Source organism: Pristiophorus japonicus, chromosome 19 (genome assembly GCF_044704955.1).
Source record: "Pristiophorus japonicus isolate sPriJap1 chromosome 19, sPriJap1.hap1, whole genome shotgun sequence".
NCBI classification, from domain to species: Eukaryota; Metazoa; Chordata; class Chondrichthyes; family Pristiophoridae; genus Pristiophorus; species Pristiophorus japonicus.
Genome location: NC_091995.1, coordinates 6,986,787 through 7,000,246, shown reverse-complemented (window position 1 = coordinate 7,000,246; position 13,460 = coordinate 6,986,787).

The window sequence follows — 13,460 nt, the reverse complement described above, 5'->3', positions numbered from 1 at the left end:
TTTCAGTTCCTCATTCTCGCTAGACCCTTGGTTCTCCACTATTTCCGGCAAGCTTTTTGCTTCTTCTGTGAAGACAGACACAAAGTATTTGTTTAATTTCCCTGCCAGTTCCTTATTCCCCATTATATTTTTTCCTGTCTATGCCTGTCAGGGACCCACATTTACTGTCACTAATCTTTTCCTTTTACATACCTATACAAGCTTTTACAGTCTGTTTTTATGTCTCTCGCTAGTTTATTCTCATTTTTTCCTTTCTTTATCAATTTCTTTGTCCTCTCTTTGCAGAATTCTAAAATCCTCCAATCCCCAGACTTACTACTCTTTTTAACATAAAAACATAGAAAATAGGTGCAGGAGTAGGCCATTCAGCCCTTCTAGCCTGCACCACCATTCAATGAGTTCATGGCTGAACATGAAACTTCAGTACCCCATTCCTGCTTTCTCGCCATACCCCTTGATCCCCCGAGTAGTAAGGACTTCATCTAACTCCCTTTTGAATATATTTAATGAATTGGCCTCAACTACTTTCTGTGGAGAGAATTCCACAGGTTCACCACTCTCTGGGTGAAGAAGTTTCTCCTCATCTCAGTCCTAAATGGCTTACCCCTTATCCTTAGACTGTGACCCCTGGTTCTGGACTTCCCCAACATTGGGAACATTCTTCCTGCATCTAACCTGTCTAAACCCGTCAGAATTTTAAACATTTCTATGAGGTCCCCTCTCATTCTTCTGAACTCCAGTGAATACAAGCCCAGTTGATCCAGTCTTTCTTGATAGGTCAGTCCCACCATCCCGGGAATAGTCTGGTGAATCTTCGCTGCACTCCCTCAATAGCAAGAATGTCCTTCCTCAAGTTAGGAGACCAAAACTGTACACAATACTCCAGGTGTGGCCTCACCAAGGCCCTGTACAACTGTAGCAACACCTCCCTGCCCCTGTACTCAAATCCCCTCGCTATGAAGGCCAACATGCCATTTGCTTTCTTAACCGCCTGCTGTACCTGCATGCCAACCTTCAATGACTGATGTACCATGACACCCAGGTCCCTTTTCCTAATCTGTCACCATTCAGATAATAGTCTGTCTCTCTGTTTTTACCACCAAAGTGGATAACCTCACATTTATCCACATTATACTTCATCTGCCATTCATTTGCCCACTCACCTAACCTATCCAAGTCAATCTGCAGCCTCATAGCATCTTCCTCGCAGCTCACACTGCCACCCAACTTAGTGTCATCCGCAAATTTGGAGATACTACATTTAATCCCCTCGTCTAAATCATTAATGTACAATGTAAACAGCTGGGGCCCCATTATAAGCCTCTTCCTTTGATCTAATGTTATTTTTAAACTTTTCTTGTCATGGTTGGACCACTTTTCCTGTAGAGTTTTTGTGCCTTAAAGCAATGTATATTTGTTGTAAATTATGTATTAATTCTTTAAATGCTATCCATTGCTTGTCTACCATTATACCTTTTAATATAGTTTCCTAATCTACCTCGCCAACTCGCCCCCCATGCCTACGTAGTTGCTTTGTTTGGATTTGAGACTCTAGTTTTGGATTTAATTAAATCACTTTCAAATTCAATATAAAATTCTATCATATTATGGTCACTCTTTCCTAAAGGCCCCTTTAATACAAGCTTATTAATTAACCTTTTCTCATTGCACAATACTAAAATAGCGTGTTCCCTAATTGGTTCCTCAGCATACAGATCTAGAAAATTATCGTATACATTCCATGAAATCGTCCTCCACACTATTACTGCCCAGTCAATATGTAGATTAAAGTCCTCCATGATTACTGTATTACCGTTATTACATGCATCTCTATTTTCCTGATTAATACTCTGCCCTACATTAGGGCCTTTAAACAACGCCCACCAACATTTTCTGCTCCTTGATGTTTCATAGCTTCACCCAAAATGATTCTACTTCTTGATTTTTGGAATAAGATCCTTTCTCTCTACTGTCTTTATCCCATTCTTTGTTATCATGGCTACCCCTCCTCTTTTTCCATTTTGCTTATCTCTTTTAAAAGTTAAGTATCCTGGAATATTTAGTTCCCAACCTTGGCCACTTTGCAACTACATTTCCATAATGGCTACTGGATCAAAAATATTAATTTATAGCTGCGCTATTAATTCATATATTCTGTTGCGAATGCTTTGCGGATTCTGATATAGTGTCTTCAGCTTTGACTTATTTCTATTCTTCCCTGATGTCACCTTAGTTACTGATGTCTTATTACCTTTGTTACTTTCTCTATCCATGCCTGACCCAATCTGCTTATTTTTACACAAAACTCCACACTGCTCTAGAGCCTCGACATTTCTCTTGTTGCTTTTAAATTTTGATGTAACTATTTGTACTGCACTATGTTTGACAGACAGGTGTCTATCCAGCCCCCACCCTGCCCGTAATGCATTTTTTTCATCAACAGGCGACAAGCTCCACCCCACTTCCCGGCCCGAATCATTCCATGCAGTGGTGCCGAGAAGCAGGACCTGAGGCTCCGATTCTCCCCGTTCCCCCCGGTCCGATAGCAGCCAGCAAGGGGGGTAGTGGTGCGAGAGTCCTGGGGCCAGGAGTCCTGAGCCTGAGAGCAGCCGGCGTGAGACCGATAGCGGCGGTCCTGGGGTTGAGAACTGCTGGCTGGGGCCTGATAGCGAGAGATGGCGGGGGGCGGGGGGGGGAAGAGAGGGGCTGGGGAGGGGCTTGGTGGGGGGGGAAGAGAGGGGCTTGGTGGGGGGGGGAGAGAGGGGCTTGGTGGGTGGGGGGGGGAGAGAGGGGCTTGGTGGGGGGGGGGGGAGAGAGGGGCTTGGTGGGGGGGGGAGAGAGGGGCTTGGTGGGGGGGGGGAGAGAGGGGCTTGGTGGGGGGGGGGAGAGAGGGGCTTGGTGGAGGGGGGGAGAGAGGGGCTTGGTGGGGGGGGGGAGAGAGGGGCTTGGTGGGGGGGGGGAGAGAGGGGCTTGGTGGGGGGGGGGGAGAGAGGGGCTTGGTGGGGGGGGGGAGAGAGGGGCTTGGTGGGGGGGGGGAGAGAGGGGCTTGGTGGGGGGGGAGAGAGGGGCTTGGTGGGGGGGGAGAGAGGGGCTTGGTGGGGGGGGAGAGAGGGGCTTGGTGGGGGGGGAGAGAGGGGCTTGGTGGGGGGAAAGAGAGGGGCTTGGTGGGGGAGGAGAGAGGGGCTTGGTGGGGGAGGAGAGAGGGGCTTGGTGGGGGGGGGAGAGAGGGGCTTGGTGGGGGGGGGAGAGAGGGGCGCGGGGGAGAGAGTGAGAGGGGCTGTGGGGGGTGGGAGAGAGAGGGGCTGGGGGGGGGGGAGAGAGAGGGGCTGGGGGGGGGGGGGAGAGAGGGGCTGGGGGGGGGGGGGGAGAGAGGGGCTTGGGGGGGGGGGAAGAGAGAGAGAGAGGCTGGGGGGGAGAAGAGAGAGAGGCTGGGGGGGGAGAAGAGAGAGAGACTGGGGGGGAGAAGAGAGAGAGACTGGGGGGGAGAAGAGAGAGAGGCTGGGGGGGGGAGAAGAGAGAGAGGCTGGGGGGGGGGAGAAGAGGGGCTGTGGGGGGAGAAGAGGGGCTGGGGGGGGAAGAGAGAGGGGCGGGGGGGAGAGAGAGAGAGGGGCTGGGGGGAGAGAGAGAGAGGGGCTGGGGGGAGAGAGAGAGAGGGGCTGGGGGGGGAAGAGAGATGGGTTGGGGGGGGAAGAGTGAGGGGTTGGGGGGGGAAGAGAGAGGGGTTGGGGGGGGGGAAAGAGAGGGGTTGGGGGGGGAAGAGAGAGGGGCGCGGGGGAGAGAGAGAGAGGGGCTGGGGGGGGGAGAGAGAGGGGCTGGGGGGGGGGAGAGAGGGGCTGGGGGGGGGGGGAGAGAGGGGCTGGGGGGGGGGGGAGAGAGAGGGGCTGGGGGGGGGGGGAGAGAGAGGGGCTGGGGGGGGGGGGGGAGAGAGAGGGGCTGGGGGGGGGGGGAGAGAGAGGGGCTGGGGGGGGGGGGAGAGAGAGGGGCTGGGGGGGGGGAGAGAGAGGGGCTGGGGGGGGGGGAGAGAGAGGGGCTGGGGGGGGGGAGAGAGAGGGGCTGGGGGGGGGGGGAGAGAGAGGGGCTGGGGGGGGGGGGGAGAGAGAGGGGCTGGGGGGGGGGGAGAGAGAGGGGCTGGGGGGGAAGAGAGAGGGGCTTGGGGGGAAGAGAGAGGGGCTTGGGGGGGGGGGAAGAGGGGCTGGGGGGGGAGCTGGGAGAGAGAGAGGCGGGGGGGAGAAGAGAGAGAAGCTGGGGGGGGGGGAAGAGAGAGGGGCTTGGGGGGGGGAGAGAGAGGGGCTGGGGGGGGAGAGAGAGGGGGGGCTGGGGGGGGGGGGAGAGAGAGGTGGGCTTGGGGGGTTGGGGGGGAGAGAGAGGGGCTTGGGGGGGAGAGAGAGGGGCTTGGGGGGGGAGAGAGAGGGGCTTGGGGGGGGCGGGAGAGAGAGGGGCTTGGGGGGGGGGAGAGAGAGGGGCTTGGGGGGGGGGGAGCTTGGGGGGGGGGAGAGAGAGGGGCTTGGGGGGGGGGGGAAGAGAGAGAGGGGCTTGGGGGGGGAGAGAGAGAGGGGCTTGGGGGGGGGAAAGAGAGAGGGGCTTGGGGGGGGGGAGAGAGGGGCTTGGGGGGGGAGAGAGAGAGGGGCTTGGGGGGGAGAGAGAGAGGGGCTGGGGGGGGAGAGAGAGAGGGGCTGGGGGGGGAAGAGAGAGAGAGAGGGGCTGGGGGGGGAGAGAGAGGCTTGGGGGGGGGGAGAGAGAGGGGCTTGGGGGGGGGGGAAGAGGGGCTTGGGGGGGGGGGGAAGAGAGAGGGGCTGGGGGGGGGGAGAGAGAGGGGCTTGGGGGGGGGGAGAGAGAGGGGCTTGGGGGGGGGAGAGGGGCTTGGGGGGGAGAGAGAGAGGGCTTGGGGGGGAGAGAGAGAGGGGCTTGGGGGGGGAGAGAGAGAGGGGCTTGGGGGAGGAGAGAGAGAGAGGGGCTTGGGGGGGGAGAGAGAGAGGGGCTTGGGGGGGGGGGGGGAAGAGAGGGGCCGGAGGGGGGGGGTAGAGAAAGAGGGGCCGGAGGGGGGGGGGGGGTAGAGAAAGAGGGGCCGGAGGGGGGGGGGTAGAGAAAGAGGGGCCGGAGGGGGGGGGGTAGAGAAAGAGGGGCCGGAGGGGGGGGGGGAGAGAAAGAGGGGCCGGAGGGGGGGGAAGAGAGAGAGGGGCCGGAGGGGGGGGGAGAGAAAGAGGGGCCGGAGGGGGGGGAAGAGAAAGAGGGGCCGGAGGGGGGGGGGAAGAGAAAGAGGGGCCGGAGGGGGGGGGGGAAGAGAAAGAGGGGCCGAAGGGAGGGGGGAGAGAAAGAGGGGCTGGAGAGAAAGAGGGGCTGGAGAGAAAGAGGGGCTGGAGAGAAAGAGGGGCTGGAGAGAAAGAGGGGCTGGAGGGGGGGAAGAGAGAGGGGCTGGGGGGGGGAAGAGAGAGGGGCTGGGGGGGGAAGAGAGAGGGGCTGGGGGGGAAGAGAGAGGGGCTGGGGGGGGAAGAGAGAGGGGCTGGGGGGGGGGAAGAGAGAGGGGCTGGGGGGGGGGAAGAGAGAGGGGCTGGGGGGGGGGAAGAGAGAGGGGCTGGGGGGGGGGGAAGAGAGAGGGGCTGGGGGGGGGAAGAGAGAGGGGCTGGGGGGGGGAAGAGAGAGGGGCTGGGGGGGGAAGAGAGAGGGGCTGGGGGGGGGAAAGAGAGAGGGGCTGGGGGGGGGAAAGAGAGAGGGGCTGGGGGGGAAGAGAGAGGGGCTGGGGGGGGGAAGAGAGAGGGGCTGGGGGGGGGGGAAGAGAGAGGGGCTGGGGGGGGGAAGAGAGAGGGGCTGGGGGGGGGGAAGAGAGAGGGGCTGGGGGGGGGAAGAGAGAGGGGCTGGGGGGGGGAAGAGAGAGGGGCTGGGGGGGGAAGAGAGAGGGGCTGGGGGGGGGAAGAGAGAGGGGCTGGGGGGGGAAGAGAGAGGGGCTGGGGGGGGGGGAAGAGAGAGGGGCTGGGGGGGGGGGAAGAGAGAGGGGCTGGGGGGGGGGAAGAGAGAGGGGCTGGGGGGGGGGAAGAGAGAGGGGCTGGGGGGGGGAAGAGAGAGGGGCTGGGGGGGGGGGGAAGAGAGAGGGGCTGGGGGGGGGGGGAAGAGAGAGGGACTGGGCGGGGGGGAAGAGAGAAGGACTGGGGGGGGGGGAAGAGAGAAGGACTGGGGGGGGGAGAAGAGAGAAGGACTGGGGGGGGGGGAGAAGAGAGAAGGACTGGGGGGGGGGGGAGAAGAGAGAAGGACTGGGGGGGGGGGAGAAGAGAGAAGGACTGGGGGGGGGGGAGAAGAGAGAAGGACTGGGGGGGGGGAGAAGAGAGAAGGACTGGGGGGGGGGGGAGAAGAGAGAAGGACTGGGGGGGGGAGAAGAGAGAAGGACTGGGGGGGGGGAAGAAGAGAGAAGGACTAGGGGGGGGGGAGAGAGAAGGACTGGGGGGGGGGGGGGAGAGAGAAGGACTGGGGCGGGGGGGAAAGAGAGAAGGACTGGGGGGGGAGGGGAAGAGAGAAGGACTGGGGGGGGAGGGGAAGAGAGAAGGACTGGGGGGGAGGGGAAGAGAGAAGGACTGGGGGGGAGGGGAAGAGAGAAGGACTGGGGGGGGAGGGGAAGAGAGAAGGACTGGGGGGGGAGGGGAAGAGAGAAGGACTGGGGGGGAGGGGAAGAGAGAAGGACTGGGGGGGGAGGGGAAGAGAGAAGGACTGGGGGGGTGGGGAAGAGAGAAGGACTGGGGGGGAGGGGAAGAGAGAAGGACTGGGGGGGAGGGGAAGAGAGAAGGACTGGGGGAGGGAAGAGAGAAGGACTGGGGGGGGGAAGAGAGAAAGACTGGGGGGGGAAGAGAGAAGGACTGGGGGGAGGGGAAGAGAGAAGGACTGGGGGAGGGGAAGAGAGAAGGACTGGGGGGAGGGGAAGAGAGAAGGACTGGGGGGAGGGGAAGAGAGAAGGACTGGGGGGAGGGGAAGAGAGAAGGACTGGGGGAGGGGAAGAGAGAAGGACTGGGGGGAGGGGAAGAGAGAAGGACTGGGGGGAGGGGAAGAGAGAAGGACTGGGGGGAGGGGAAGAGAGAAGGACTGGGGGGAGGGGAAGAGAGAAGGACTGGGGGGAGGGGAAGAGAGAAGGACTGGGGGGAGGGGAAGAGAGAAGGACTGGGGGGAGGGGAAGAGAGAAGGACTGGGGGGAGGGGAAGAGAGAAGGACTGGGGGGAGGGGAAGAGAGAAGGACTGGGGGAGGGGAAGAGAGAAGGACTGGGGGGAGGGGAAGAGAGAAGGACTGGGGGGAGGGGAAGAGAGAAGGACTGGGGGGAGGGGAAGAGAGAAGGACTGGGGGGAGGGGAAGAGAGAAGGACTGGGGGGAGGGGAAGAGAGAAGGACTGGGGGGAGGGGAAGAGAGAAGGACTGGGGGGAGGGGAAGAGAGAAGGACTGGGGGGAGGGGAAGAGAGAAGGACTGGGGGGGGAAGAGAGAAGGACTGGGGGGAGGGGAAGAGAGAAGGACTGGGGGGGGGGGAAGAGAGAAGGACTGGGGGGGGAAGAGAGAAGGACTGGGGGGGAAGAGAGAAGGACTGGGGGGGGAAGAGAGAAGGACTGGGGGGGGAAGAGAGAAGGACTGGGGGGGGAAGAGAGAAGGACTGGGGGGGGAAGAGAGAAGGACTGGGGGGGGAAGAGAGAAGGACTGGGGGGGAAGAGAGAAGGACTGGGGGGAAGAGAGAAGGACTGGGGGGGGAAGAGAGAAGGACTGGGGGGGGGGAAGAGAGAAGGACTGGGGGGGGGGGGAAGAGAGAAGGACTGGGGGGGGGGGGAAGAGAGAAGGACTGGGGGGGGGGGGAAGAGAGAAGGACTGGGGGGGGGGGGAAGAGAGAAGGACTGGGGAGGGGGAAGAGAGAAGGACTGGGGGGGGGAAAAGAGAGAAGGACTGGGGGGGAGGGGGAAGAGAGAGGGGCTCAGGGGGAAGAGAGAGAGGCTGGGGCGGGGGGGGGGAAACACAGAAAATCGATGCAGGAGTAGGCCATTCGGCCCTTCGAGCCTGCACCACCATTCAGTAAGATCATGGCTGATCATTCACCTAGGTACCCCTTTCCTACTTTCTCTCCATACCCTTGACCCCTTTACCCGTCAGGGCCATATCTAATTCCCTCTTGAATATATCTAAAGAACTGGCATCAACAACTCTCAGCGGTAGAGAATCCCAGAGGTGAACAACTCTGAGTGAAAAAGTTTTTACTCATCTCGGTCCTAAATGGCTTACCCCTTATCCTGAGAACTCAACATCCAGGGGTATTCAACATTTAGGAAGGATAGACAGAAAGGAAAAGGAGGTGGAGTAGCATTGCTGGTTAAAGAGGAAATTAATGCAATAGTAAGGAAGGATATTAGCTTGGATGATGTGGAATCTGTATGGGTGGAGCTACGGAATACCAAAGGGCAGAAAACGCTAGTGGGAGTTGTGTACAGACCACCAAACAGTAGTAATGAGGATGGGGACAGCATCAAACAAGAAATTAGGGATGCATGCAATAAAGGTATAGCAGTTATCATAGGCGACTTTAATCTACATATTGACTGGGCTAACCAAACTGGTAGCAATGCGGTAGAGGAGGATTTCCTGGAATGTATAAGGGATGGTTTGAGACTAATATGTCGAGGAACCAACTGGAGGGCTGGCCATCCTAGACTGGGTGATGTGTAATGAGAAAGGACTAATTAGCAATCTTGTTGTGCGAGGCCCCTTGGGGAAGAGTGACCATAATATGGTAGAATTCTTTATTAAGATGGAGAGTGACAGTTAATTCAGATACGAGGGTCCTGAACTTGGGGAAAGGTAACTTCGATGGTATGAGACATTAATTGATTAGAATAAACTGGCTAGTGATACTTAAAGGGCTGACGGTGGATAGGCAATGGCAAACATTTATAGATCACATGGATGAACTTCAACAATTGTGCACCCCTGTCTGGAGTAAAAATAAAACGGGGAAGGTGACTCAACCGTCGCTAACAAGGGAAATTAAGGCTAGTGTTAAATCCAAGGAAGAGGCATATAAATTGGTCCGAAAAAGCAGCAAACCTGAGGACTGGGAGAATTTTGTAATACAGCAGAGGAGGACAAAGGGTTTAATTAGGAGGGGGGAAATAGAGTATGAGAGGAAGCTTGCTGGGAAAGTAAAATTGACTGCAAAAGCTTCTATAGATATGGGAAGAGAAAAAGATTAGTGAAAACAAACGTAGGTCCCTTGCAGTCAGATTCAGGTGAATTTATAATGGGGAACAAAGAAATGGCAGACCAGTTCAACAAATACTTTGGTTGTGTTTTCACGAAGGAAGACACAAATAACCTTCTGGAAATATTAGAGGACCGAAGGTCTCGTGAAAAGGAGGAACTGAAGGATATCCTTATAAAGCGGGAAATTGTGTTAGGGAAATTGATGGGATTGAAGGCTGATAAATCCCCGGGACCTGATAGTCTGCATCCCAGAGTACTTAAGGAAGTGGTCATAGAAATAGTGGATGCATTGGTGACATTTTCCAACAGTCTATCGTTTCTGGATCAGTTCCTATGGACTGGAGGATAGCTAATGTAACACCACTGTTTAAAAAATGAGGGAGAGAGAAAATGGGTAATTATTGACCGGTTAAGCCTGACATCAGTAGTGGGGAAAATGTTGGAATCAATTATTAAAGATGAAATAGCAGCACATTTGGAAAGCAGTGACAGGATCGGTCCAAGTCAGCATGGATTTATGAAAGGGAAATCATGCTTCACAGGTCTTCTGGAATTTTTGAGGATGTAACTAGTGGAGTGGACAAGGGAGAACCAGTGGATGTGGTGTATTTGGACTTTCAAAAGGCTTTTGACAAGGTCCCACACAAGAGATTGGTGTGCAAAATCAAAGCACGTGGTATTGGGGGTAATGTACTGACGTGGCTAGAGAACTGGTTGGCATTCAAGAAGCAGAGAGTTGGAATAAACTGGTCCTTCTCAGAATGGCAGGCAGTGTCTAGTGGAGTACCACAGGGCTCAGTGCTGGGTTCCCAGTTCTTTACAATATACATCAATGATTTAGATGAAGGAATTGAGTGTAATATCTCCAAGTTTGCAGATGACACTAAACTGGGTGGCGGTGTGAGCTGCGAGGAGGACGCCAAGAGGCTGCAGAGTGACTTGGACAGGTTAGCTGAGTGGGCAAATGCATGGCAGATGCAGTATATTGTGGATATATGTGAGGTTATCCACTTTGGGGACAAAAACACGAAGGCAGAATATTATCTGAATGGCGGCAGATTAGGAAAGGGGGAGGTGCAACGAGACCTGGGTGTCATGGTTCATCAGTCATTGAAAGTTGGCATGCAGGTACAGCAGGCGGTGAAGAAGGCAAATGGTATGTTGGCCTTCATAGCTCTGGGATTTGAGTATAGGAGCAGGGAGGTTCTTACTGCAGTTATACAGGGCCTTGGTGAGGCCTACCTGGAATATGGTGTTCAGTTTTGGTCTCCTAATCTGAGGAAGGACGTTCTTGCTATTGAGGGAGTGCAGCGAAGGTTCACCAGACTGATTCCTGGGATGGCGGGACTGACATATGAGGAGAGATTGGATCAACTGGGCCTTTATACACTGGAGTTTAGAAGGAGAAAGGCTGGGGCTGGAGCTGGAGCGGGGGGGAGGAAGGAAGGAGCAAGGGGGGGGGGGAAGGAAGGAAGGAGAGGGGGGGTGGAAGGGAGGGGGGAGGAAGGAAGGAGACGGGGGTGGAAGGAAGGAGGGGGGGGGGAGGAAGGAAGGAGAGGGGTTGGAGCAGGGTGGGGGGAAGGAAGGAGAGGGGTTGGGGGACGGAAGGAGAGGGGTTGGGGCGGTGGGGAGGAAGGAGAGGGGTTGGAGCGGGAGAAAGAAAGGAGAGGGGTTGGAGTGGGGGGGGGGGAAGGAAGGAGAGGGGTTGGAGCAGGGTGGGGGGGAAGGAAGGAGAGGGGTTGGAGCAGGGTGGGGGGAAGGAAGGAGGGGGGTTGGAGCAGGGTGGGGGGAAGGAAGGAGAGGGGTTGGAGCGGGATGGGGGGAAGGAAGGAGATGGGTTGGAGCGGGGTGGGGGGAAGGAAGGAGAGGGGTTGGAGCAGTGGGGGGGGGGAAGGAAGGAGAGGGGTTGGAGCGGTGGGGGGGGGGGGGAGGAAGGAGAGGGGTTGGAGCGGTGGGGGGGGGGGGGGAAGGAAGGAGAGGGGTTGGAGCAGTGGGGGGGCGGAAGGAAGGAGAGGGGTTGGAGCGGGGGGGGGGGGGGGAGGGGGAAAGGAAGGAGAGGGGTTGGAGCGGGGGGGGGGAAGGGGGAAAGGAAGGAGAGGGGTTGGAGCGGGGGGGGGGAAAGGAAGGAAGGAAGGAAGGAAGGAGAGGGGTTGGAGCAGGGGGGGAAGGAAAGGAGAGGGGCTGGGGGGGGCAAAGGAGAGGAGAGGGGGGGAAAGAGAGGGGGTGGAAAGAGAGGGGCTGGAGAGGGGGGGTGAAAGAAAGGGACTGGAGGAAGAGAGGGGCTGGAGGGGGGGGGCGGGGGGAAGAGCGGGGCTGGGGGGGGGGGAAGAACGGGGCTGGAGCGGGGGAGGCAGGGATGGTGGAAAGAGAGGGGCTGGAATAAGGCACTTTAGTTGGGGAGGCATGCACTTGGACTGGGTTAAGGCACTGGCTGGGGAAGGAATGTACTTGGACTGGGGTAAGGTACTTCGGCTGGCCCTTGCTGTCTTCCAGGGGGCTGCATCACGTCCTCTGTCGCTTCAGGAATTCGAAGTGGATCGAGTTATAAATTGCAAAGTCAGTGAGACTTTGTCATGGGCAGTTCCAGTTACACATTCCTCAGAATCCTCCAAGGGGACCAATCAGAAACAAAGGGTGGAGCATGTTGGCCATTTTTGCAGTACAAATAAGCACGTTCTTTAAATTTACTCTTTCGTGAAACCTCCCACTCCCACCGTCATTAGTTTAAAGCCCTGTCTACTGCCCTAGTTATTTGGTTCACTAGGATACTGATTGTTATGTCTTTAGATGCTCTGATAATGACTCCACGAGGCAAAGTATTGCACTTGAACTGTTGTGACCTTAGTACGTTTAATATAACTCCAGAGTGAGGATACGACATGGTGGACTCCCTTTTATACCTGTGTACCTGTGGTGTACAGGTGACCCCTGGGCCTCCACCAGTTGCACCCTCTGGTGGTGCCAGCATAGTGTTGACAGTATAAACCTTGTTGATGGTATCTCCGGTAAACAAGTCTCCATCTTATGCAACTATACAGTGACTGCACAGAGAGTATATCTATAGTATGCATATGTAACACTGGTCACAGCCTGGTTTAAGTGGAGCCCATCCCAACGGAACAGCTCCCTCTTTCCCCAGTACTCGTGCTAGTGCCCAATGAACTGCTACCCCTTCCACCCACACCACTCGAGCCATGCAATGCAATCTCTAATCTGTTTGTTCCTATGCCAATTTACGTATGGCTCAGGTAAGAATCCAGAGATTATTACCTTTGAGGTTCTGCTTTTCAATTTGGATCCGAGCTTCTCAAACTCCCTCAGAAGAACCTCATTCCTGGTTCTACCTAGGTCATTGATTCCTACGTGGACCAGGACATCTAGATCCTCACCCTCCCACTGCACGTTCTTCTCCAGCCATGGAGGAGATATCCTTAATCCTGGCATCGGGTAGGCAACACAACCTCTGGAACCCCCTGTCTCGGCTGCAGAGAACAGTATCCATCCCCCTGACTATACTGTCTCCTACCATTACCACATTCCTTTTTACTCCCCCCACTTGAATGGCCTCCTGTACCACAGTGTCATGGTCAGTTTGCACATCCTCCCTGTAGCCCTTTTCCTCATCCATACAGGCAATAAGTACTTCATACCTGTTTGACAAGGTCAAGGGCTGAGGCTCTTCCATCACTACATCCTGCCTCACTCACAGACATACCCTCCTGTCCCTGACCATTGACAAACTCTAAAATACTGCTTAACCTAAGGGGTGTGACTGCCTCCTGGAACAAAGTGTCCAGATAACTTTTACCCCTCCCTGATACTTTGCAATGTCTGCAGCCGGTAATCCAGCTCAACGACTGAAACAAATGCACTGCATCCTACATCAGTCCAATGCAGAATCCACCAGGAATACCAACAGCTTCTTCATGCTCCTGCCAGACAACAACTGGCAACCTGGAATTCTGTCCATTGTCTCGTTGGCTGTTCGTGGGATCTTGCTGTGCGGAAATGGGCTGCTGCGTTTCCCGGTTACAACAGCGACTGCCTTTCAGACAAAGTGCTCGGTGGGCTGAGGAGCGCTTGGGGCAGTCTGAGGGTGTGCCAGGCGCTGTCTGTCAATGCAGGTTCTTCGTCTCCATCCACTGGCAGCCCGTTGGGAAGATTGCTGGACTACAACTCCCAGCAGGCATTGCGAGCCCGGCGCCTGTGCAGTTCCGCCACTCCAGTCCCGCCCCCAGCTTCCCGGAA